The 27,251-nt window shown below is 40.1% G+C and overlaps 1 protein-coding gene across 1 annotated transcript in view; it reads left to right on the plus strand.

The window, feature by feature from the left end:
- The first annotated feature begins 17,900 nt into the window (after nucleotides 1-17,900).
- The window catches only part of ACAN (aggrecan), a 119,543-nt gene continuing 110,192 nt past the window's right edge, over nucleotides 17,901-27,251 (plus strand). The window contains exon 1 of the mRNA XM_063925777.1: nucleotides 17,901-18,189. The gene's annotated coding sequence lies outside the window, so the exon portion shown is untranslated. The remainder of the gene's footprint in view (nucleotides 18,190-27,251) is intronic.

Raw genomic sequence — 27,251 nt, forward strand, 5'->3', positions numbered from 1 at the left:
AAAGAGATAATTTAACACACACACACCGGGGCTGTTTCAGTGCTGTCCCTTCTCCTGAATCCTGATTGGAATGGATCATAAATGTCATGGGTTGTCAGGCGGGTTTCCAGTTGATTAGCAACCACTTTCTCAACCACCTTTCCTAAAAAAGGAAGGTTTGATACCGGTCTACAGTTGGTCATGCAGTCGGGATCTAAATTACTGTAGGCTTTTTAAGAAGAGGTCTAACAATTGCTGACTTGGAGGGTTCAGGAAAAATTCCTGTCAATACACCCTATTAGGAGCTTGGTTGAGGCAGGGTCCAGAACACAGGTAGTGAGACACAACATTCGGGTAATTTCAGCAAAGCGAAAGATGATGGATGGATGGAGAGAGAGAGAGAGAGAGAGAGAGAGAACTCTAGAATTTAGACTATGCTTCAATGGGTCAGAAGCTGACATAAATGACTAATATTCTCTGTACATTACTGCTTAATTGGTGGAGCTACTCTATATAAGTAAGAAATAATTATAATATATGGATATGAAATAAACCTGTAGATGGATAGGCAGATAGTTACTGGGTGCATATCTATCAAATGACAAAGGCAATATATTAAATGTAGTTTCAATACACAGTACATGTTTGCACTGCTTTGGTTTATATACTATGTAAAGCACTGTGGACTACTTGTGATGCAGTATTAATAATGGATAATAATGATGATGATAATAATAATAATAATAATAATAATATTAATGTGTGTACAAATGCATTAGGTTACAAAGGGCATACTTCAGTAAGGATTCAGTAAGGATTGCATTTGCAAAGATGATCACAGTTTTCCGATCATCAGGAAACTGCAGGTTGAATCGCGATTGCGATCCAACCTGAATTAAGCCATAAGTTATAAGTACAGAAGGATTCTCTTCCATGGTCTGGACCTGTGTATTACATCTTTAATGGCTCTATAGTGGTGCACATTTATTTCCTGACAATGTATGTTTATATATAATCCCCTGACACCATAGGGCACAATTTAATTTAGAAAAAATAATTTTTATCACTGATCATCACTGTTGGACAAATCCCTGGTGATAACTACTTTATACAGTACATGGCCTTCTCCCTACTTATGTATGAAAACTGCACAGAACTGAAAGTAATGGTCACAAGGTACCAGAGTGACAGAGTATACAACTCATATGAAAATAGTGAGCTATTTAACTTTAGTTACGGTCTCTGTGACAATAACCTATAGAGTGCTCATCCATCTTCTTACACATAAGGGTTGCTCTCTCATAGGGATGAAGCTGCTGTGGATAAATGTATATTACCCTATACAAAATATTACAGCAGATAAAGCTATGAGGCAAAGACAAAAACATATAGAAAAATAGCAGCGCTCATGGGGTCAGGAACCACACTTCCAATGAAAAATATGTCAGAAGAGCCGGAGATGTAAAAATATATACATTACATTTAATATGCATACATTAAAAAAAATATAATTTCCACATCCGTAATAGATATAAATAGATATAAATAAATTAAAATAAACAAAAAAGCTGATATCAGCAATAATACATTCAGAAAAAGAAAAAAAAAACAAGTGGGTTAATAGCAGGCCAGAGACTTGTGGATATCCTTGCTCAGGCTGTTGATTGGTTCAGGCTGTTAATTAGTGTTCAGAACAGTCTTGGCTTTAAATATAGCCGATGTACAGTATCTATTTAGCTCATGGACACTAAATTTAAAGTGTAACAATCTGAAGTTTTATAAATTAGTTAACACCTGTGGGCGTTCCGGGAGTAGTCAATGTGTCAAATGCTAGCCGAATGTTGTAATGGCCAGAGACACAGTGTAATAGTATGTTAGCAGAGTTATTTCACCCAATGCTTAGCATAACCTGAGCATCCTCGGGTTATATATACTCACAGGGCATCTCACACCACTATTGCGGGTAGTGTGTAGCCATATGAATTCCAGTACACGAGCTGCTCGGTGTATATCCGGTTAGAGCAGACTTGTATCCCGGTCCCGTTAAGTGTACTACAGTGGCGGATTGCTGTAGTCTATCCGTCAGTAGCGATAAGGCCTGTGGTGCGGTAAGGAGCAAGTCCAGCTGGATGGGAGGAGTCCTATTTTTCATTCTTCTTTTTTTTATTCTGCTTTTGGTAAAGGCACAGCACAGTTCGTTTATTAGTGGCGAACGTGGCACCATAACCACAATCTAATTTTACCCAAGAGAGATTACTATTGTTAATAGACACAGGGACTTCAATTCTTCTCTATATTTGAGGCAAAGGGTGAACAGCCCAATTCTGTTTTACTGACAATTTGCCACCTGGTAGCTTCTTCACAATCACTGTCAAGGAATAAACCATGTTTATATTGGGCATTATTTCATTCCCATATGAAGGAGATGCATAGATTAATATGGATTGATTGTCCATACATTGGTGCCCATTTATCAAGCCTCGGAGAGTGAAAATTGCACGGTGATAAATTACCAGTCAAAATTCTCCTAACTGCCATGTTACAGACTGTGGCCTCCATTTATCAAGCCTTGGAACGCGCTAAACAGCACAATGATAAAGTACCAACCAAACCACTCAGCTCCTAACTTCCATGTCACAGGCTGTGTTTGAAAAATGACAATTAGGAGCTGGTTCGCTGATACTTTATCACTGTGCTATTTATCACTCTCTGAGGCTTTATAAATCTGGGTCTTGATCCTACACTAAATATGACTCGCTTTGACTATAAACCAAGGTACAGTAGGTTTGGCATTTGCATGGCTTAAGTCTTAAGACATGGGGGTAAATTTACTAAGATGATGGTTCTATTTAAGATGGAATGTTGCCCATAGCAACCAATCAGATCCTACTTCTCATTTATTTAACACCTTCTAGAAGATAATACCTGCAATCTGATTGGTTGCTACAGGCAACATCCCATCTTAAATAGAACTCCGATCTTAGTAAATTTACCCCATGGACTGAAACTAAAGTAATATTGTAATTGGTTTTAACTAAACATACTGCTGTACTACATTGATACTGTAGCACCCACTGAAGAAATATTTTAACAGCTTGACTACAGTAATTCGTGACAGTAGTCCAAAAAGGTCTTTTGTGGATATACTGTAAAATAATATAAAAATGTACAATAAGTCAGTGGAGAGTTTGGGAATACTTGGACATGTTGATAATGCCTTGCAACAGCCAGAGAATATAAAGATGAATTACTATGTAAGAAGTTATTGTTAATTGTTGTAATAAACATATCTAGTACTTGAAAGATGACATTTCCCCAACTGAAATATTTGAAAGATCATTTTCAATATTATTTTTTCTTTCATAACTGTAAATTAAAAGGCATCTTAATGACTGAGAAAAATACTACTGAAAATATATGTCTCAGCTTTGACATGCATCTATAGGAGGCCAGGTTATAAAATACTGTATAGTGTAATAGCATCAATTAGATCATTACATGTACAGCAGGTTCTATGTACTGTATAATAAATGCTTTTGTATCACTCAGGGCTACATACATTTCACAATGAAAATGAAATTAGTTCACGCATGCACCCTGGACGTGTCTTTCCAAGGGTCACACTCAACAGCAACTTCCCCCCTCTTTGTGGACATTTCAGCATACACATACAGAATACATTTAATATTTATGTAGCCAAATCAAGGGTGAGCCTTCTGGTGAAAAGTGATGGCTCCTTGCTGTGACTTTGTGACACCCCAGATAGCCTGCAGTGAGAGTATAGGGGTGCAAAGGTCAAAGAAAGATAAGACAGTCTTAATACAATGAAAATGGTTTATAAAGGAAATGGTTTAATTAGTGTTATCACTGCCTTTTAATCCCCTATACAAATAATGTGTTCAACACGTGACAATTATTATTAATAAAAGGTCTCGAAAAATTGTACTATATTGTACATGAATTATATCAAAACATCAGGAAAATTGCTATGCAGTTATGTATATGAAAGTAACTTATAAGAAAGTTATGTAAACTATCACAATTATGCAGCCATAAAGTAATGTTATTTGTCCAAGTGCATGCATAGGCAAATGCAAGGGGGGTTTCCAGTTGCCCAGAAACCCCCTTTCCTCACAGAATGGCCAGCAGACACTACATGCTTTATAAAGGGCGGAATGGAGTCTAGTTGCAGATTTTCCTACCTAGTCTGCTGTCTGTGTGTGTTTGTGAATCTGAGTGCTGGTAAGTGGCTTACCACGATAATTGAACCTGCATATGTCTGAAGTACTGTATTACATACCCTGTAATTTGTTTGGGGTAGACTATAGCTTGTTACATGATAATTATACATTTGGAAACCCCCCTCCAGAAATCCTGTGTTTGCCCTGACACTAGTTGTTATGGCCATGCAGTGTTTGTAGCATCTTCCTTCATCTGTCTTGAATAATACAATCTCTGTCCATGGTGCTGATATAAATAATTATACATGCATGATTGGTATATACTACCACAATAGAACATGCGCTTGATACAGTAACCTTGCATCCCACTTACTCTTTCCTCCTTTTACCACTTTAGAACTTCTTTTGAACTATTTAAATATTTAATTTTCCTGCACTGAATTATCTCTATTTGCTGTAACCTTAAAATAAAAATGATAAAATATAGGTTAAAAAAACATCTGTTTCTCCTATAGAAGGAAACATGTCAAACATTTTACCAGGAATCATTTACATATCCTATAAACTACTGGGGATCAATTGATAAGAATAAGTCATGCACAGTTCATAGCTTTGATATGCAGACTTGTTGCATGTTTCAGATGCTTCAGCCACCACTTTGCACTAGTCACACTAGCAAATCTTATAAAGGCCAGATTAAAACATAGTCCTAAGGTCCCTAATTACTATGTATTTCAGAATAAAAGCATATATTGTAGTATGTCATACTGCTAAAACACAGAGCTCCTTGTTCAAAGGTAAACATTATTTCAAAGGCTCAGCCCCTTGTAAGATTTGACCGTTTCTGCCATGTAGAAAGCAGCAATTGCTACTTAGCAGAATTAAACAGGTAAATTATGAGGTCTAGTGGGACTTTGAACAAATTTTACATTTCAAAAGAACTTATGGAGTTAGAAAAGTTGCACACAGAGATGAAGTAATCATTATGACCAACTGAAGTCAGGAGGGGCTTACTTTCAAAAGGAACCTCATATCTGGAGTGTATTTAACTTAAGTTTAGTAGAAAAGCATTTGACCAACATATATTTTAGTTTATAATGAAATCTGTAAAATATGTACATTTTAGATAATAGCCAAGTAGCAAAGCCTGGGGAACGGAACTGCCATGTTCACATTTATTGGTTTGTTTTATTAAAACAAATTTCAGTTACTTTCTAATCCTTTATTAAACTAGGGGATAACTTTAGGTGTCACTAGGGATTCCAAAACACATTCCCTATTATAAACCTGAATAGATACAAAGCAAATGGTAACTGATTATGACTAAATGGCATGGTGAATCCTATCTTGCTCTTATAGTATGACATACATGCGATCGGTAAATCAGCGATGATTAGCCCTGTCTACCAGGTTAATAACTATTGATGCCAGATAGGATGCTTTAAAATATCATAATGTGTGTAGGGGATATTGGCTCTTCTAAGAACAGGTTTAGTTGTTATCATGTTAGCCAAAAATCTTTATGATCAATATTACGTTTTTCATTGTCGCTACCTGCTGTGACAGGCAACACCTTCTCTCTCTCTCTCTCTCTCTCTCTCTCTCTCTCTCTCTCTCTCCCTCTCTCTCTCTTTCACCACATTTCCCTCTTTACCCCGCATCTCTTTTTCTCCCTCCCCCTGTCTCTCTCCCTGTCTCTAATACTCCCATCTCTTCACCTCTTAACACACAAAAAAACAGTCCCCATGGCTGTGGGGCTGTGTAAAAGCCTCATTTAGCAAGCTCCAAAAACTTTGCTTTTTAGAAGTAAAATTTGAGCTGGTGCTCCCAGAAATAGTGGAGGGACATCGCCAGTTCCTCCACACTCTGGAACGTCTGACTGTAGGGTGGGCAGTGGTGGTTGTGGTTGTTGTGGCGGTGGCATGGGTGCTGCTGGCTCCAAAGGAGTGAGGGTCAGGGTGTCCTCATACTCCTCCTCCCCTGATGACTATGCCACCAGCATCTTTGGAGTTGGCGAGACCGGAGGCACTGGTGGCATGGGGAGCAACGGTGGAAACAGGATATGAGAAGGACCTGAAAAGAAACAAAAATGCACAGTAAATATACTTGTTCGGTACTAAAAATACTGTCCCTACTAATTTAGGCCACCTAACATTGCACTTGTAAAATATATCCATACATGCGGACAGGTCCATTCAGTAGGGACATCATTAAATTAAGGAAAAATACCACAATGTAAGCATGGTTTGTAAAGTTATTATGCATAAGATCTTTTTAAAAAATAAAAAAATACTACTTTACATATCAGTGTGTTTTACGTATAACTACAAAATATTCACTGATATGGTTGTGACATAATTGTATTTTGTAATGGCCTTAATGTGCCACAATCAGTGCCGTAACTAGGCATTTTAGCGCTGTATGCAATAATCAGCTTTGGCGCCCCCCCCATATTTAAAATAGGGCCAGTGATTGCACGCAACAAAAATATAGAGACCAAGCTTCATAGGGAAGGGGCGTGACCACAAATAATACCAATTCATATTACGTTGTACAGTAGTCTCCATTATTCAAATTACGCCGCACAGCGCCACTTACACACATTACTCCAGGTAGAGTCCACCTTTACACACTGCACCAGGTAGAGTCCCAAAACTGTAACGGGACACATCTGGAACAGTACAGTGTAACCCATTGTACAGAACACACATACACCAGGGTACACTGCAATGTTCTAGTACACACACACACACACACACACACACACACTGGGTTACACTGCAAAGCTCCAGCACACACAGGGTTACGCTGCACTGCTACACACACATACACACACACACACTGGGTTACACTGCACAGCTCCAGCACACACACAGGGTTATGCTGCACTGCTACACACACACACACATTTACACTGCACTGCATAGGGTTACACATACTGCACAAGGGGGAGATAAGACCTCCCATAACACTTCCACTCACCTGCCGCTGGCATATCATCAGCAGCCATTCTCAATGGCAGCAACCTCCCCTCTCAGTCCGCAGCATCTTGTGCTGTGCTGGATTTGACAAGGGGAGCGCAGCCCTCGGCTCACCACAGGCGCAGCACAGCCCCTTTCAGCGGCGCAGAGGAGCGGGACTGTCAGCGGTGCAGAGGAGCGGGACTGTCAGCGGCGCAGAAGAGCGAGACTCAGCAGCGCAGAGGAGCGGGACTGTCAGCGGCGCAGAGGAGCGGGACTGTCAGCGGCGCAGAAGAGCAGGACTGTCAGCAGCGCAGAAGAGCGGGACTGTCAGCGGCACAGAGGAGCAGGGACGGTGCCTCTCCTCTCCGGCCAAAATGGAAGCAGTGTCGTGCTGGTGTGATGCCGCGTGCTGCCTGACCACTGTGGCCAGCAGTGATCGGGACACGCAGGAGAAGGAGCCGCGGGTGCGATGGGGAGCCAGGGAGGCACACAACCTGCAGAGCTGTGCAAGTATCCGTGCGGCGCTGCGGACCTGCAGGTTTTGCCAGCGGTCCTGCGCCCACAGTGCACATGCGCTGTGTGCCAGGCACCGCTGGCACACACCTAGGTACGGCACTGGCCACAATGCTAACAAAATTAATGTTATGTGACATTATACTGAGGTTACAGAGGCCTCATGAACCATGGAAATTTGTGTAATGTCGTGTGTGAGGTTTTAGATTTTTGTTTTTGCCACTTACCACCCTCCCTCGTGCCTGTTTCAGTGCGTCGCTAGGTGGAGCCAATTGTCGTGCAACAGCAATGAAAATATTCAGTGATTTCCAAAAGGTACATACATTAAAAAACTGTAAACAACATACATCCTAAAGTATAAAATACTCAGTCTATAATGTGCTAATGGCCTTGCCTACACAAATACAATAATGTTTGTTGGTTGTAGGTCGCACATAGCACACATTATCAAATGGCCCTTACTTACACTGATAGGGTGTCACACAGTCATACATTTGTTAAGATAACATATACAGGACTTATAAATACAACCTTTTAACCTCTTCAGGGATATTACCACATTTTTTAATAAACATTTATGCATACTTTTAAATGCATTACTTTTGAATCTATATCTTTCGTAACATTGGTGATTATGGGGGTTATTCAGGTTTTTTAACTACAAAAGTTAGGAACTGGGCAAAATCATGTTGCACTGCAGACTGGGCAGATGTAACATGTGCAGAGAGATTTAGATTTGGGTGGGTTATATTGTTTCTGTGCAGGGTAAATACTGGCTGCTTAATTTCTACACTACAATTTAGATTTCAATTTGAACACACCCAACCAAATCTAAAACTCTCTGCACATGTTACATCTGCCCCGTCTGCAGTGCAACGTGGTCTTGCCCAACTGCTATCTTTTTTGGTTTGCTAACAAACCTGAATAAGGCTCTATATTAATTCTTAAAATCTGTTTAAATAAAAACAGTTAAAAATGAAATGTTTTAAAAATAATTATATATGAGGTTAAAAAAGGAACATTTGACACTGTTTTAGGCTGATACAGTTAAAAGGGTGACATTTCTTTGTTTACTCACCAGGATGACTTGGGGACGATCAGTGTCCATTATATGGATCCCTGGAAGAGCTTTGAGTGGATAAATTGTTTGAGCTCCTCCTCAAAGCTTGTATATTGGACTGATGCTGCACTATCACTCCCATTCCTGCAACCCTCACAACGCTTCTCTGCCATCTTGCCTTTGAGGACCCTATTGATGTCCCCAAAGCGCTTTTTCACATTGCTCAGGTCCCAGCGGCAGGAGCTCACCGCATTGATTGCATATTGGACTGACCTCCACATCGCCTTCTTCCGAGATGCAGGGGTCTTGTGTGCCTGAGCAACCAGAAGGTGTGGGGACACCTGGACCATGGCATAGATCAGGATGCAGTTCTCATCATGTGAGAAATGGACATTACACCCTGTCCTTATCTTGCCAGGTGCATGTGCAGCTGGCTCCTCTTCCTCCTCCCCAGACTCCTCCTGTCTCACCTCCACCTCTGCCTCCTCACTACTATCCTCCTCGGTAACACCCTGTTGAAGATCACCTCCTCTTCCTCCTCCTAGCTCTCCTCACCCCTGGTTCTGAGTCTGAAAGATGTCTCTCTCTCTAACAGTAACAGCAAAACAGACAACTCTTAAACCTAACAAAGATCAAAATGGCTGAGCTGGGACTTAAATAGGGGCTGTACGGTATAACTCATGTGACTTTTGGGTGCCAATGGGTGACTTTCTATTAAACTGTGTAACTCACATAGTGCTTCTTGAATTCCGGTTGGTCTAAAAACTCGGATGCTTCTTGGTGTGTATCCTCATGAGAAGTCACATGTGAGCGATGCAATCAGTTTGCTGGCTGTCGGGATCCCATCGGACAGGATACCATTGCCGTAATCCAGACAGCCGACAGCCGGAATCCCAGCGTACAGGGGCTATTCCCACTCGTGGGCGTCCACGACACTCATAGAGTGAGAATATAACCTGTGGCGAGCCACCGAGCCTGCAGTGTGGCATGTGCAGCGAGCCTGCATGGAGACTCTTAGCGCTCGCCCCACTACCGGCATTCTGGTGGGCAGGATGCCGCTGTCGGGATCTTGACAGCTGGCATCCCGTCCACCGGTAACTAGTATGTGTTCTGCATGTGAGTTACGTTTGTGACTGAAAACTCAGACCTTAGTACGCTGACTGAGTTGCAGGACAAATTCACACATAACAATGCCCAAGATGGTGCAAGTTTATCCCGCACATCAAACTTGGACCCTTTTACATTTGGTCCATAGTCTGCTCTGTTTCTCCCCCCACTTTGTGCACCATGAATACATAGAACTTCTCCTAGAACCCACCAGCTTGTGAGTGATATGTCACTTAAGTAAATTTTAGAGAGTATCTCTCAATAAGTTCTGGTGGGTTCCAGATGATAGACTGATAGTCAATAAATCAGCAGTCAGTAGGTTCGCACCATATGGTCAACATGCATTAGGTCAACAGGTACAAAAGGTTAACACAGTCAAATGGTTGACATGGTATTGGCTGACAGTGCTTAAGGCAACAGGTTCAAAAGGTCAACAGGTTTAAAAGGTTGAAATGACAATGGTCGACACACATATGGTTGACACAAGTTTCTTATATTTTTCCAACTTTTCATTTACCATCCATGTGGACTACGATTGGGAATAGTAATCTGTGCCGAGTGCAGGGGTAGTGTTGTAATGCACCTTTCCCGAAGTGTGGTGAGTGAAACAAGCCGCTAGGGTAGACGTTTCCACTAATTTGGTGTACATTTGGTTAAACATACAAAATAACACAAAATAAGACTTGTGTTGACCATTTCTATGTCAACCTTTTGACCCTGTCTACCTATTAATCATGTTAACTTTATGCATGTTGACCATATGGGGTCCACCTATTGATTGTCAGCCTAATTCTGGTCGATCTATTGAACAATACCCATTCAGATACAGTAAGTTTTAGAGAGAATGTATTTCTGCGGGTGTAAAACCAACACATATGGTGTGGCACTGCCTTCTAAACCCAAAAATTACTACAATGGCTCTGTGCGTTTTTAAAGATTACAGAATAGTATAGAACAAATGTAAAGTTTTTTTTATTAAAACTGCAATACAGTATATGGAATCCTAGTTGCAGCACTCACCGCTAACTCCCAGGCAGCGCATCACATAATCCCTGACTGTGATAGCACATTGGTCCTAAATCAGACCGGATCGGTGCTGTGCGTTTTCGCACAACAGCCGATCAGGTCTGAACTGCGCATGCGCCGGCGCCGCAGTGCGCCCTGCACATGCCAGACATCCGACGGCCATCTCAGCCCTGCGATCACCTCTGCCTGATTGACAGGCAGAAGCGGTCGCTGGGTGGGAGGGGGAGGGCCGGCGGCATTTGGCTGCCATTTTAGGGGTGCGGTTCGGGCAATGCAGGCATGCTCGGACCGTGCCCGTACCGTGCGGGGGGCAGGCCTGACATGCAGGATGGACTAGCCCTGTGCTGGGCGTCCCCCCGCATGTCTGTGTGACTGATCGTAGATGTGCTAAATTTAGCACATCTACAATCACATCTGAATTAGGCCCATTGTACAATATTGAATATTTAGAAGGTTCCTGATTTTACAAGAACAGTCCCAGCAATTTTACATTTTGACATTAGGTACCTGTATTGTATTCCAAGAATGTGTATTATTGCAGCCAGATTGAAATAATCTACTAGAAACAGATCATACAGTAAGACTGTATTACAGTATGTGTCACCCAAAAGGAAGTCATGGCTTTATGGAACAAACGTTATGTGTGTGTCCCAGCAACTCCAGTACATACTGTAGTAATAAGAGTGATGGGAGCTGAGGTACAGTAAGTGTAGAGAGTCTGTAGAAATAATGGCTATTTATTTTGAACTTCATTTAAACGCTATTAAATCATCCTTATGATTATGATAATTATGATGATGATGATGATAAAGATGATGATGATGATGATGATGACGACGACAATGATTATATTTTATTTAAAAGACACCACATGGATTCCACAGTGTTGAACATAGTGGATGGAACATACAGAAAAATTACTTTGTACATGGGAGAACAAACAGGACCATTATAGACAAATGCTTAACTTTACAGATTGAAAAATAATAACAGAAATGTAATCTATAGATTACATAATTACATAGAGACCACAGAAGGAGAGAGGGCTTTGCTCACAAGAATTTACATACACAAATTCTCTCAACTATGCATATTAACTTTTATCCCTCCCTATTTATTTCCTGGCTGCTGTAATTTACTGGTGCTGTCTGGAGGGCATATGACTGTTAACAGTTTCCAACACTTGAACTCAGACAACCCTTCATTGCCTGTTTAGACAAAAAGTAGCTGTTTTTTTCTAGCTGCCCTCTTTACTTGACTGAGACTTGCATGAAGTAGAGAACTGAGGGCACTGGAGCAAAGCATTATGGGACAAGTAGTCCTTTTTAGTAACAGTTATTGTATCTACAGATCCTACTGAATACAGCACGTTATCATGTACTAGGTACATGGTTATTAATTATTGGAATAGTTAGCCAGTAAATCAGTGTCATAGTGGCAAGTGTTGTTTCAGTTAGAAAGAAGGTGCACCCTCTCACTAAGCACTTTACACATTTTGTCAAAGGTCCCTGAGAGGATTGAAACATCAACTTCTAGGAGTGTTTTAATGCTATGGGTTAATAAACTTGTTTTCCTCCTGCAATTAGAAGCCTGGTGAGTACACTCCTATATACCCAGAACTATATGCAGGTCTCCTGGTTATTGCAGGATATTACAGGATTGCCTGTAATTATGCACCCCAGCACAATTTGACTGAAATGGATATCTGTAAGTGTGGCTTTATTTGTGGACAATATATATATATATATTTGAATAGGTCCCAAACTCTCATCAATAACTCAGTCAATAGAAGGGTGCTCCCAATGAAACGGGTTTGTTGGGTTGACCCTATTTAGGTTGTCACTCATTAGGTCAACCACTATTGGTTGACAGGCACTAGGCTGACACATGAAAAATGTCGACATAGTCATCAGGTCAACGTGGGAACGGTCGACATATAAAAAGGTTGACATGGTGTTTTTTTTGGGGGGGGGATGTTATTTCTTTGTAAAGTGACTGGGATCCCCAATTAGTGCACCGTGTCTGGTTACTATTGCCAATCGTAGTCCATGTGGATTGTAAAGTATGAAAAAGTTAAAAAAAATGTAAAAAAAATTGTGAAAAACTCATGTCAACCTTTTCATGTGCCAACTTTTGCCATGTCGACCTAATGCCCATGTCGACATTATCCAAGTGTTGGCCTAATGCATGTCAACCAATAGTGGTCAACCTAATAACTGTCAACCTAAGTGAGGTCAACTTAAGGATCGTATCCCCTCCCAATGGGCCCGAGAGACCAGGTAAACTAATATAAACACAGTTACAATTCCTTGGAGTAGGGCACTCAACAATCCATATCAGGATCATAGAGTCAATTTATCAATGTATTGTTCACAGTGAGCATCAAATAGCTATTTAAAAAAAAAAATCTAACAGTGCTCAAGGGAATGATGCACTAAAACAATAATTATCGAAAGGTATCACAAAACAATTTTAAGGTAGGTAACAGTCATATGGAGCAGTATAAATACCACAATTTGCAATCCTAGGAGGTTGCATACAGCGTATTTAGGATATCTAGTAGTTATACTCACTGATATAATTAATTGTTATGAGACCTGTGTATGCAACAGTTGATTTATATTATATGGCCATTAATATTTGTTTTGTTAATGCTTATTGAAGTTTATTTATCTATGCAAATTGTGGATTTTGCCTTTAGTGAGGTCACTTCCTGTTAGACAAACAGGAAATACATAGATTGTTTGCCACATTAATTTATGTATATATGTAGGGGCCTGGGAGGCCATACTGTGCTTTTGTCCTGTCTAAAGATGCTTACTTGTGTTGAGAATGAGGCACCATATGATTAGTCTGTCTTGAGAAAGAGTCAAGCGATGAATTGAAACACTGATTAGTTAATGGCTATTTTATGTTTCATTGTGAACAATAAATTGATAAATTGCATATACAATCCTGACATGGATTGGTGAGTGTCCTGCTCCTAGGAATTGGAACTGTGTTTATGTGTGTATATATATATATATATAACCTGTGTCAGCTGCTCCTTAGTAATTTACCGGCTGTGTCAGGTGACTAGTATGCCTTTAAAAGCCACTAGATATGTGTCAGGCATACATTAAACTTAGTGGGCATATTTGCAGTTATATTATGTGATACAGTTGCCAGGTTTTAATTCTTAAGGCTTTGTGATAGTGTAGGACCTGCATGTAGGTGGGGTACCGTGGAGTGGTATGCAGGCTTCCGTGCATTGGCCAATTCACTAACTAAACCCCCACCATTTATTTATTGATGTTGTGAGGACAAGTGAGCTTGCTATGGTGAGTGCTGAATTCTCTATTTGTATGTATTTGGGTAGGTGGCCATGGGCTGCATGCACCCCACCCTATGAGTGGTGAGTGCAGACACTGCACCCCGCTTCTGGGGTGGCGAGTGCTGTGTTTTTCTATATTTGTTTGTATATATATATATATATATATATATATATATATATACAGTATATGTAAATGGTCGAGTCACATTATTATGGCCACCAGCTAAAAGCCAAAGTAACCACCATGTGCAGCATGGACAACAGCTAAATGGGCTGAACTGTCGATTTAGACACACATATTGTAGGCCCAGGTTCATTTTGATAGGGAGCTGCTCCACTGTAGCATGTCAGTTGGCCCTTACGGACCTTTGTAGCTAACGTTCACCTCTCACATCAATGGCACGTGGTCAGGGCCGTCTTTCTGTGTGGGCTCAATGGGCATTTTCCCAGGGGCCCCAGGAGGCTAGGGATCTTTTCAGGGGTACCAGATTTTTTAAAATCGGCCCTAGGGAACCTGAGATATCTGACTTCTAAGTAGTGGTCCCCATGCAAGCCTGTTAATTGCTCTTTGCAGCCAGACATCTCGGGTTCTGTCTGACTTAGAGTTTTACTGAGGTATACTTGGTATACTACAAAAGCTGAGACTCTTCCCTTTCGGAGGATACTGGCAGCTTGTCCTTACTATGACCATAAACAGACATATCAGCCTTCCAGCAGCTGGTCCCTGTTCCAGCTCCACACGCCGTATGCAGTTTTATATTTTTCCTGAACTCTGATCCACAAGTCCCCAGAACCTCCTGAAAGGTGGGACTCTCTGGTGTTTTACCCCATTGAAAGCTAAGAAATCTGTTTCCAGAAACTGGAGATATCTGCAGTCAAGCAAGCTGCCCTGCTTGTGGTGCTCCACAGTTTCCACATCAGTTATTCGCAACGGTGCCATTTGTCCAGTCATGATCCACCTTCATCACAGCAGCACGCAAACAGTTCACAAACTGCGCTGTTTCAGAAATACTGCCACCCTTGGCCAGAAAGCCGAGCACCTCTTTTTGCAACTCAGAACAGTCGCCTCTTTTACCCAGGACAGCAATGAGAGATATGGGTGTAGGTGGCCTATGACACACATTATATACCCATCAAGCCAGTGCATGACATGTGACATACTTCATGGGGTACGCGCTGCCGACATCAAATGTAGAAGATGGTCAAAATAATGTGACTCGACCATGTGTATGTATAAATATATATATATATATATATATCCTCATATGTTTTCTCTTTCTTCACTTTACTATCCTCCTGACCCCAGGCCAACATCGCTGTGTGATTATATTATACAGCCCACCAAGAACCTTTGCAATCTGGTGGAACATTATGCAATGAATAACAGTGTACAGTATCAATGCCTATTTCCTTGTAGATTGTAAGCTTGCAAGCAGGGCCCTCCTAGCTCTATGACTGCCTGTTATTACCCAGTTTTGTTTTATCACTGTTGTGTCCAAGTGTGTGTGTGTGTGTGTGTGTGTGTGTGTGTGTGTGTGTGTGTGTGTGTGTGTAGTACCCCATGGTGGTGAGGTGTAGTGGGAGCAGTAGGTACAATTTGGAAGTACCTTGGTCTGCTTCTCGTCTGAGATGTTCTCTTGCTGTACCACACCCCAGCAGAGAAGTAAGGACAGTATCCAGAGCAGACACAAAGAGAATGATTCGGGTGGTTTGTAAAAGAACTGTGATATTTATTCTGCAACCAGTACAGTATGTCTTTAAAATTAGGACAGCTCCATTATTTAAGAATAAAGATACTTTGTAAATTCTAAAAGACAATAAACAGATGTATCCTATAGTATGTTGGCATATATTATCACGTTGACACACAGTAACTCTGACAGGGAAGTCTTTAGGTAACACTAAAGTCCAATTTGCAACAGCAGTAAACAGGGACCTTGACTTATTGGACTGAAAACCTTTGACAGGGTCCTGCTAGGACATAAAACGTCAGTGGCCCTTTAGATCTGCATTTGACTGCTGCAATTTCTGGATCTGACTTCATTGGAGTGGCCGAAATGGATCCGGTTCAACCTCTACCAGTTTCTAGCATTATCCAGATAACCTGAGTGAGAGTTCTATCTCTTTTATGTAATAAAACCTTATCCAGTATTACGTTATGTGATATTTACTACTTTGACGTACAAATTAAGACTTGAAAAATTTGGGAACTGGCCTATTTGGTATGAGGCATCACATATTTGTATTATATACATATGATGAGTTATTACTATTGAGTGCTACAGATAGATAGATAGATAGATAGATAGATAGATAGATAGACAGATAGATAGATAGAGATAGATACATATAGATATATACTGTATATAAAGATGAGTGTGTGTGTGTGTGTGTGTGTGTGTGTGTGTGTGTGTGTGTGTGTGTGTGTGTGTGTGTGTGTGCCAGAACAGCTGAGGCAGTACATGCCACCACACCCCAACATTAAATTGTATAGTCTGCAATTGAACTGCTATATCTAGGCAGACATTTTTGCAATCCGTTGTCATATAACTTGCATAAATATATATATATATATATATTTATATATATATTGTGTTATATGTATCTAGTGTAGAAGCTGAACTTGTATTTTGTTATTCATCGTTAGTTTTTTGCTGAACAGTTGACAGTACCTGGATAATTACCCATTTGGTGTAGTGCGGTAGGACTGACTTGTTTCTGTAACGTTGCAGTAAGTGAAATAATTCTCTGTTCAGTCAATTGTCACTTAAAGTCACACAGGGGATCAGCAAATAATAATTAGTGATGGTATGCCTTTATATTGTTATTGTGACACAAAAACAAAATCTCAAGAGTCAAAACACAATTGTTAAGAAGTGCTGTAATACGGAATGCAAAATTTGTTATAATTATTCTAATTACTATAGAAAGTGAACAGTAAGAAACCTAACTCCATATTCTATTAACCAAATGAAGGAAAAGCAACAAGTATTGCCACGATTAGTATACATACATTGTTTTATTTCACTTTACTTATTCTTGCAGTATGTATTACTTATTTAAAGAATACAAAAAATATATATATAGAGTCTGTCAAAAAATAAATTAAAAAAATCAGAGACGATGCTTTCTCTACATGTCATAGTATAACTGACTTTGCAATACATTATTATATTGTTGTACAGTAAATAAGCGGACTGTAGAATATGAAAAGTTTATATACAGCACATAAATAGAACAAGTTGTTGCTCCATATAGATCAGCATGACATTGAAGACAATACAAGTAAATGACATTAATATTGAGCGCACGGCTGTTGTTTGAACTACATGTTGCTGGGGCTGGGACTTCTAGTTCCACAGAAGCTAGGGATATATAGCTAGGTTCCTTAAGCCTGGGTTAACCCTTTGTGAGGGAAAATGAGGCCTTAAGTCTTCTTTAGCTGCAGTGTAATGCACTGTAAGCTTATGGTCTATAATAGCTTCCTCAATTCTAGATGCAGTATGGCGAGGGACCTTTTATATGTAATTTGCCTAATGATAGGACACCCCAGGAGGCAGGAGCTCATCTCCATGGTCCTAGAGCCCTCCTACTTTTCTTTCACCCCACAGTTTCAGTCTGTTACCCCTGCACTTTTGCCTACCCCTGCAGGAGGGTCCAACACACTTAGTAATCAGCAGGCATTTCCAGAAATTATCAAAAGGGGGGGAGAAAGTTGACAGGAGGAGCTTGGAAGTCAGTGCCTGCTAAACTTGGTCAGATTGTGAAAAAAATTCTTTCCTTCAAACTCACTTACAATACACTACAGCCCTGCTATCTCTCCTGCTGCTGCTGCTGCAAACTGCCTGCTAAGAACCTGACACAGTACCATAAGGGAGGATTTTGCATACTAAAGGTGGAAGGCTGGGAAACATCAGAAAGCTGCTGAAGAAATCATTATTAAGAAGACTGTCAACAAATTCTCCTATCAAACAAGAGACCAACATAAAGTTTTCTGCCAGGTGTATGGGACATAGATTATTCAAATACTGCACTGAACTTTTAAAGGTAATATTGACTTTTTATTAACTCAAAGTATTTTGTACTTAATGTGTGTAGATAATTATACAGTAAGCATTATATACTGTAGTTCATCTTTAAATGCAGTAACCATTGATACCTGAGAGACTGCATAATACACTTTCTGGTTAATATTGTAATGTATTAGATGGAGAGCTCCATCATTTGTTACATATGAGTATAATGTACAGTATGGACAGTTTTTGAAGGCATCTCATGCTAACAGTGCAATCCAATTCTCTGCAGTGTGCGTGAGTGCACACAGTCCTGGGAATTACAATCTGCTCTCGTCTATGGCCTGCGAAGGATAATCTGTGATATTTGTGGCCGCGAGTTGCCGAGGAAACTGGCCGAGCATCAGCAACTCACAGTCATCTCTAACAATAGACGTGACTGCTACAGTATTTATTTATTTATTTATTTATTAGCATTTACTTATATAGCACCAGCATATTCTTTTACGCTTACAACTGGAAAGAAAACAATGCTAAAACAAGACAGCATGATAACAAACAGATAAAGAGGTCAAATAAAACTTATAATGATATACTTAGTGTCAAAGGTGATTATCACATGTGCCATTTAGGTGGAAACTTCCCTGTATCATGTACGATGATCTGAGTGTATTCCCCACCAAACTCCACAAATGGAGCAATTGGACCACTTTTCGTGGCTCGCTATAAATAACTCCCCAGAATCGATTATGGTGACAAAAGAGTTACTTGTACGTAAGGTATTGTCTAGTTCTGTAAATAAATGTTATTATACAGGATTTATAGGTAGGGTTACCTGATCTTGGTCAAAAAACAACTTCCTAAATAAATAAATTGCTTTTATTGATACTTACCTATATCATAAGCATATCTTGGGTGTGGTATGTTAGGTAGATTAGACTTATGTCGACAGTGTCTAGGTCGACCACTATTGGTGGACAGTAAGTAGGTCGACATGGTTTCTAGGTCGACAGGGACTCTACGTCGACATGTACTAGGTCAACATGAGAAAAGGTCGGCATGAGTTTTTTAACCTTTTTTTGTGTCGTTTTCTCCGTACAGTGACCGGGAACCCCAATTAGTGCACCATGTCCGCTCGCCATGCTTCGGGCAAGGTGCCTCCCTCCAATACCGCTGCGCTCGGCAATTGTAGTCCACGTGGATCGCAAAGTATGAAAAAGTTCAAACAATGATTTTTTTCTTGAAAAACTAATGTCGACCTTTTGTCATGTCGACCTAGAACATGTCGACCTAGAGTCCCTGTCGACCTATTGACCATGTCGACCTACTTACTGTCGACAAATAGTGGTCGACCTAGACAGTGTTGACCTACTTACTGTCGACCTAAAGACCGGATCCCGCATATCTTATAAGGATGAATGAGACTAGAACACTAAATGGTTCAATTGATGACAATATCACAATTATTTGTTTTATACAATGAAAGATAAGACCCAGATTTTCACAAATAAGGACAAATCAATTCTGAGCACTGTGCCAACGTAATGTTCATATGCGTGCACAGCCCTGTAAATTACGCTAACCTAACATTACTAATATTTCAATGGACCTCTATAGGATACACAATTGGCAAAGTTGATGTGGGCGAGACGCTTGTGTTCCATTGAAACTTTGCGGACATTACCTGGAATTAAATTCACTCTATATAGTAGTGTTTCGTCTGACAATGGTGTACACTCTCACCATTGCCCCAAAAACTGTGCTGAACGTGTAGGTGACAGCATAGTGGTCAAGTTTTAGAACATTAAGGTGTTAATATATTGCATTTTTACATAGATAGATAGATAGATAGATAGATAGATAGATAGATAGATAGACAGACAGATTTTTTTCAGAAGTGATTAATATAAAAAAGTATCAGGGTGTGGCAAGGAAAAGTAAGAACTTAACTACTGGCTATATGGAAATAAATCTGTATTCAAGGGGGAAGGGGGAGAGGGAATGCACAGGAAAGCTGGTAACATACTTAGGACAGGATTGTCTGTCAGAATTTCCACTTTCTCCCCTTAAACCACTATATTAAGGTTTCCTGTAACACCAGCTTTCCAGCTAAGACTGAATACGTTAAGCAGTGACTGCCCAAAGTGGGCATTTAATACGGAAAATTATGACGCTGGGTTATTTTAAGGTGATGTGAAAATAGAGCAGGAGAAAAAGAAAATATTTGAGGAAATACCTTACTGAGTAACTTGTCTAGAGAATAAATATCTGTCATCACTATACTGAAGAGACACAGGTAAGGGTTGTGTTGAAAGAAATATATAGTGCTTAGTATATAATTATAAAATTAACAAAGCTTTCACCGTTAAGCCAGAATTAGGGCAAGGTGAAATCGCTTACATATGCACAGACAGACTGACAACAGATAGATAGATAGATAGATAGATAGATAGATAGATAGATATAGATAGATAGATAGATAGATAGATAGATAGATAGATAGATAGATAGACAGACAGACAATATTTATACACATGATATTCTCAGTTTAGTGTCGAAGCAATCTGACTTTTCTATATTTCTGTTATTTTATTTTATTTTTATTGGTCCTAGAATCTTCTAATATTGTGCCCCTTAGCACCCCCTGTAGGCTACTGCAAGCAACAAAGTACCCATTGCTTTAATGTCATGAGCCCCACTATACTATACAGTAGCTATATATTAATTAATAATACAGTTATCCCTATTTATTAAAACAACACCAAAGTATACAGTATACAAATATTATTCAGAATTGTCCTATTAGGCAAACCAGGCAAATGCCTAAGGCACCACTTATTACGGGGGTGGAAAGAATTGCACAGACATTTCTTTTTAAACTACTTGGTGTTTACCAGTCACCTTTTTTGTTCAGAAATGTTATTAAAGGTGAGAATGTTGAATAGAAGATGGACAAGCATAAATGAGCAAAAGGTTCAAAAATGTAAAAATAATCACTTCACTCCCCATTTCATAGCGAATGATTGCAGGCCTTATTGGACAAATGTGGCCTTAGGTGTGTGCCGTTACACAGCAGAATGCCATTACATTGCTGGTCCCAGCACCATTAGTAGAAAATAAATTCTACTACATGCAAATCTACAAATATATGGTGGGATGTAATGGAGTCTGAGACCGCCGGAGGTGCGGGATTCTGGCCGATCTCTGAAGTTTTTTAAAGGGGTAAACACTTACAAGGCAAAACTATGCCTTCTAAGTGACTGCCTCTTTAAAAAACGTCAGAGGCCGGCATCCCGCACCTTCGGCGATCTCAGACTCCATTACATCCCACCATATGTGTAGAATGGGCACTGGGCAAGTTTGCTAATGTCAAAACAAAAGCAAACTTGAAGCCGTATGCTTTGTGCCTCTGCAAAATGGGCTGTTCCATAACTTAAAATGCATGAAATTTCACCAGAATTTTAATCATTGCTGAACCTTGCTAAGGAAGCGGCACATTGCATACCAATGTAAAACCATATTCTATGATAAAGACTGCACTCTATACATACCAAACGTGCATGTAAGACAATTGCATAGATGAACAGACATATAACACTCAAGAATAGCAACATCAGTATTTGATAAGGTAGACATGCATTCATACATACATACATACATACAGTACAAACACACTGATAGTAACAATACCATGGATACACAGAGACATGCTTACATGACCAACTTGAATGACTCCACAATATGGCTTACTAGGGGTTTTCACGCTTTTGCATTTTTAAGGGTTGTTCTATTATATTTGTTATATTTACCAGAGTTCCAATTCAGTTGAATGAATGAAAAGACACAACTTCAGCATAGTGAGCTGGGAAAAACCTACTGCAATGTACCCACATTTTAATATGAAGGCGTAATTAGTGCCATAGAGATCTATGCGTTTTATGTATAATTTAATAACCAAACAAATTAAAAAAAAAAGAAAACTGTAAAAAGATCCAGACTTACATTGTTTGTCAGAAACAGCATTTATTTTTCTATGTCACTTATTACTACTATATTGCTTAAGTAAATACCAAGAGCTCTGTATTATAGTTATAGCTACACGTTAGAACATTTTCCTTTACAGATGACCTAACTCCTTCCTTAGCTATATCTGGAGTATAAGACTTAAATAGTAAACTGTTAAAAAACTGGTCATATGAAATTGTTTCATGTTTTCATTTAAATCTAGCTCTTCCCCTTTTTGTGTCTATTACGTTTCGCTATGTCAAGAGGTTTTTTTTTTGTATTGGTTTTTTAGTTTTTTTTGTAACCACAAGATGACGCCAGGCTCACTCCCTAGTTCTCCACCCCCATCCTCCTTCCTTCTAAACAAGCCAGTCTCTGTGTCTTCGATGTTCAACTTCTCACCAGCAACAAAAGCAGTGTTCATCTAGCTACTTAGACCACATAGAGTGTGCCAGCACCCTGCAACCAAGGGCCCATAGACGCCAAGAAAAGTAAAGCTTGTTTAAATGTGAGAGAGGGCGAGAGGGAGACAGGGACAGAGAAAATCACAGGCAGAAATGTGACCGTTAGAAAGGGGGAGAAAATGGGTTTGGTGGAGCAATGGAAACCTTGCAAGTTTACTTTTGAGTAATCACTGACTGCTTGTTGTGAGATGCAGAACAGCCAGTCTGTGTATGAATCGGCCACTGAGTGTATGAGTCCTTCTCTTTGCTTAGTCCCTTTCAATGGGCCTACAGTATTACCTGAGGAAGAGTTTTTTCCACCCTATGAATACATGCATTTCATGACAAATCGTGTATATACACATCAATTTAAATGATACAGAACATTTTTTATTCAACTTCATTATCAATTGTATACATTCTAATACAAACAAATTGGTTTATATTTAAATTGTTTTCAATCATATTGCATTATCAATGCCAAAGAAAATGACCGTTTATTTTAAATGAATGACAACACTTGATAAATTACCATCCATATATAACTGCCATCTGTCATGTCTGTTTCATTCATTTCTACAGATAACATACTAACATAGTTAATGGGCTGTATTCAATAAGTGTCGGAAGCTGCGGTCTTGTCGGAAAGACGGCAGCTTCCGACAGATTTAGGTCGGAAGGGGTTCCGACCTATTCATTAGGGCCCTGTTTTTCTGACAAGTCGAGAAATACGACTTGTCGGAAGCCTGTCAGAATACACGCGGTTCGGCGGCTTCAGCCGCCGAGTCGCGTGAATTGTCGGAAGCGCGGCCAAACCCAACAGGTTTTAGCCCCGTTTCCCACAATGTCAATCCGACTTTAAAAAAAGTCGGATTGGCAGTGTCAGGAACGGGCCAAACCTGTCGGGTTTGGCCGCGGCACTGAATACTCACCTGTCGGATCCTTTCCGTCAGAAAGGATCCGACAGGTATTGAATATACCCCAATGAGGTTGAAAAAAGACAAATTGTCCATCAAGTTCAACCTGTATTATAAATCAATAAATTGAGATAAATTTAGGTGACAAGGTTTGCAGTAGTTTGATGATAGGAAGAGGGCTGTACATACATTACGTGTAAATGGGTACACGGTTCGGTATCATAGAAGTAGTCTTATGTTCATTTAATTTTCTGTGCTTCTTTTATTTATTTTTTCAGATTTTTTTATCTGTCTCTTTTTCCATGCTAGTTTTAACTACAGTCTGGACTAGTTGTTCAGATGAGAATAATGGATAATTAAGTTTTGGAACATGCGTGTGGCTATGTGTGCAGTTAATTAAGCAATTTTAGCTCTCTATTCCTAGTGCAGAGAAAATTCTAGATACAAGCCTGGATGTTATCCAGCAATATCATGGCTGGTTAGGATATTTTTGGCAATCATCAATCTGGAAACCCTGGTGAGGTATGAAGTTCCAAAACAGAGGTTAAAAGTGCAGCTATAAATTATGTAAATAAAAGGACCGATGACAAGCATTTTAAATAAAATATAATATAAGCATAGTACATTATTTTACAGCACTGTGATCCATACTAATATATTGTAAGACATTAACATTTTCCCAAACTTATTTCATGGCAAGCAAAATGAAACTGACAATTACTTTGGGTTTTGTTGGATTTTTGTTACTCTTTTAGAGATAGTTTCTTGTAATGCTCCTCTGTACTAGTCACAAGTTCCTGTAATAAAACATCTAGTAGGTGATAGCATTCATCCAGCTACATTGCTCTCCTGTGAGCTGAGTGATTAATAGTAAGAACATCCTGAAACAAATTACTAGTCTTAGCATCACATTCCCAAAGTATTCTGAGATCTGTTTAATGGTCTGGGACATGTACAGTAGTGTATGTTGAGGTGTATTAAGATCTTGGAAGTTACAAGTGGAGCAATTTTTAGCCATTGTGCAGGCAGCAAAGCCGTGCTGGGCATGTGCTGCAATTGCTTAGCAATAGCGCATGCATAGAGGTCCTTCAATAACAAGTCAACAGCATTTGCGGGAGATAACAGCTTGGCTAGAAAAATGCGGATGCTGGATGGCATCAGCCTGTTGGCGATTTATAGTCTGATGCCGTTTCGGAGCTGTTGCGGGGGATGAAAAAGGCCTTGCAAAATAAGGGCTTTTGACTCTCCTGGCATGCTGAAAAAATGGTGCCCCCCACTGCACACATAAAATAGCAAGTTACTTTTGTAAGCAGCGAAGGCGCGTGCTCCTGAAAAGGGGGCATCGCTGACTGGTAAGGGGGTGGGGTTTCCTGGCATTCCCCCCCTCCCAGAACACACTGCTGCTTAGTCCAGCAGCTTCTGGCTTCTCCTCTCCAGATCACATGCTGCACTCCGCATGGCCGCGGTTCCCGCCTCTGGTCCTCCACTTCCCATGGCCGGCACTCTGGCAAGTGTCCCATCTGCACTGAAGTTGTCCTGGTGTGGCATGTGCCCTGCTAGCCTCACCATCGTTAAGCCACTGGTCCTAGGACGCATGTCTTATTAGTAATGCAGCAGAAGGCTTGACACTTCCGGCAACATTACCATATTAGTACTATCTCTGCTGCTTCTATGTAAGTTGCGATAGCAACTCCAACCACAGCTGAACTTCCCTGAATAGCACTCTTGGCTAATTGAATTTGCCTCAAAAATGGGACGGGATGTAATGCCACCCGAATTCGGCGACCGTGCAGGATGCCGGCCAAACTCAGACTTTTTTTTAAAGGTGCAAAACCATGCCTTGTAAGTGAATGCCTCTTTAAAAAAAATGTCCAAGTTCAGTTAAAAAAAAACTACTCCAATGGGCAGCTGTCTGTTGCCTGTTCCAGAGTCACCTCCACTGACAGCCTGGCGATTCTCCAGCCTGAAGGAAAGATTAAAAATTTAGTTTACCAGGAAGCCCTTCAATATTAAAGTTACAAGCATGAAATTACTTGAAATGTGGTATTTGGTAGCAAAGCACGGGTATTCAGCTAGTTTTCACATATATTTAATATGATGGCGTTTTGTGACATAGTGAGCTGCATCACTGGAGGGAAGCAGCTAGCATAGCCCAGGGCAAGTCAAAAACGTTAAATCTGGTCCTGATGGGCTTTCTGCCTATGGGGAGGACATCGAGGAAAGTATTATCAAATGAAAGAATTCTACATTTTTAGGCCACCTGTCTAGAAGTTGTTTCAACAGGTGCCCAAGACATGATGCCCTTCTGTGTAACTCTACTGCTATAGCTTAGTTATTAACAGTGACACCTCCTGGCTGAAACGTGGAACTGTCACTTACTGTGTGTGCAACTAGCTGTTCTACCCGTTCTTCGCACAGGAGTTTCTAATTTTCACGGTTGTAAATATAAATGAGTGTTAAAAATTTGGTAAATCTATAGATCTGTAAACTTGAGACGTCTTAATGTAAGTAAATAATAATCATGGCGTTACTCGAGGAGCATCCATAGCAGATACAGTAAAAAGTGACAGGACCATTTTTGTAGTTTATTAAATTCTAAACTCTGGAGGTGCAATCCAAATTTTGATCTGATTGTCCGTTGGGCCATTATCGTTTACGCAACGCAAGCCATGCATCAGTAATAACGTCATTATGTCAACCCCCTTTTCACCCCCTTAGGGGAGATTTATTAAAATTCTAATTACAGTACGGATGGTGTAATGGTTAGCATTACTGCCTCACAGCACTGAGGTCATGGATTCGATTCCCACCATGGCCCTAACTGTGTGGAGTTTGTATATTCTCCCTGTGCTTGCGTGGGTTTCCTCCGGGTACTCCGGTTTCCTCACACAATCCCAAAATATACTGGTAGTTTAATTGGCTTCTGACAAAATTAACCCTGGCGTGAATGTGTGTGCGTGTACATGTGGTAGGGAATATAGATTGTAAGCTCCACTGGGGCAGGGACTGATGTGAATGGACAATTATTCTCTGTAAAGAACTGCGGAATATGTGTGCACTATATAAATAACTGGTAATAAATAAATAATAATAATTAATTACGTAGTTTTCCTATTTCCCACCCGAAGAATACCTATGTTATATTTCAGCTTCCTAACATAATAGTGTTGAGTGAGTCAGTCAGTCAGTGAGTGAGGGCTTTCACATTTATATACTGTCTGTATATATAAATAAAGCAGTTATCAGCTGCATGCATTAAAATCTCAGATAAGAAACCTATTCATCCTTCTGGTACAGCATTGATATCTACACCCCATCAGTGTGACACAATTTATCCGTAGAAGAATTGGTGACATCCATTTTCAACCTGTTACAAATGAATCTCCCCTTCACGTCCCATAACCTACTAACCAAAAATTGAACAAGCTAATTTGGAAAAACATAGGGTTACTAAGAAATCGCAAAATGTTTGGACATGCGGCACATTTAGAGTAGGCTTTATCAAAGCGTGGAGAGAGATAAAAGGGGAATTCAATTAGCCACTGTAAATTACTTAATGTCTCTTGACATAACTCCCTCCAAGCGTTGATTTATCTCTGCAATTTAGGATCTTATTTACGAAGCGCACGAGTGGCACCACCCCACATATAGCCACCGCACATATAATTGTTTTTTTCACAAGTGTATTTATCTAGACATTTCAGGGAACACATCCAAGGACCTACTGTACA

This window comes from Pseudophryne corroboree, chromosome 6 (genome assembly GCF_028390025.1).
Source record: "Pseudophryne corroboree isolate aPseCor3 chromosome 6, aPseCor3.hap2, whole genome shotgun sequence".
Classification (NCBI taxonomy): domain Eukaryota; kingdom Metazoa; phylum Chordata; class Amphibia; order Anura; family Myobatrachidae; genus Pseudophryne; species Pseudophryne corroboree.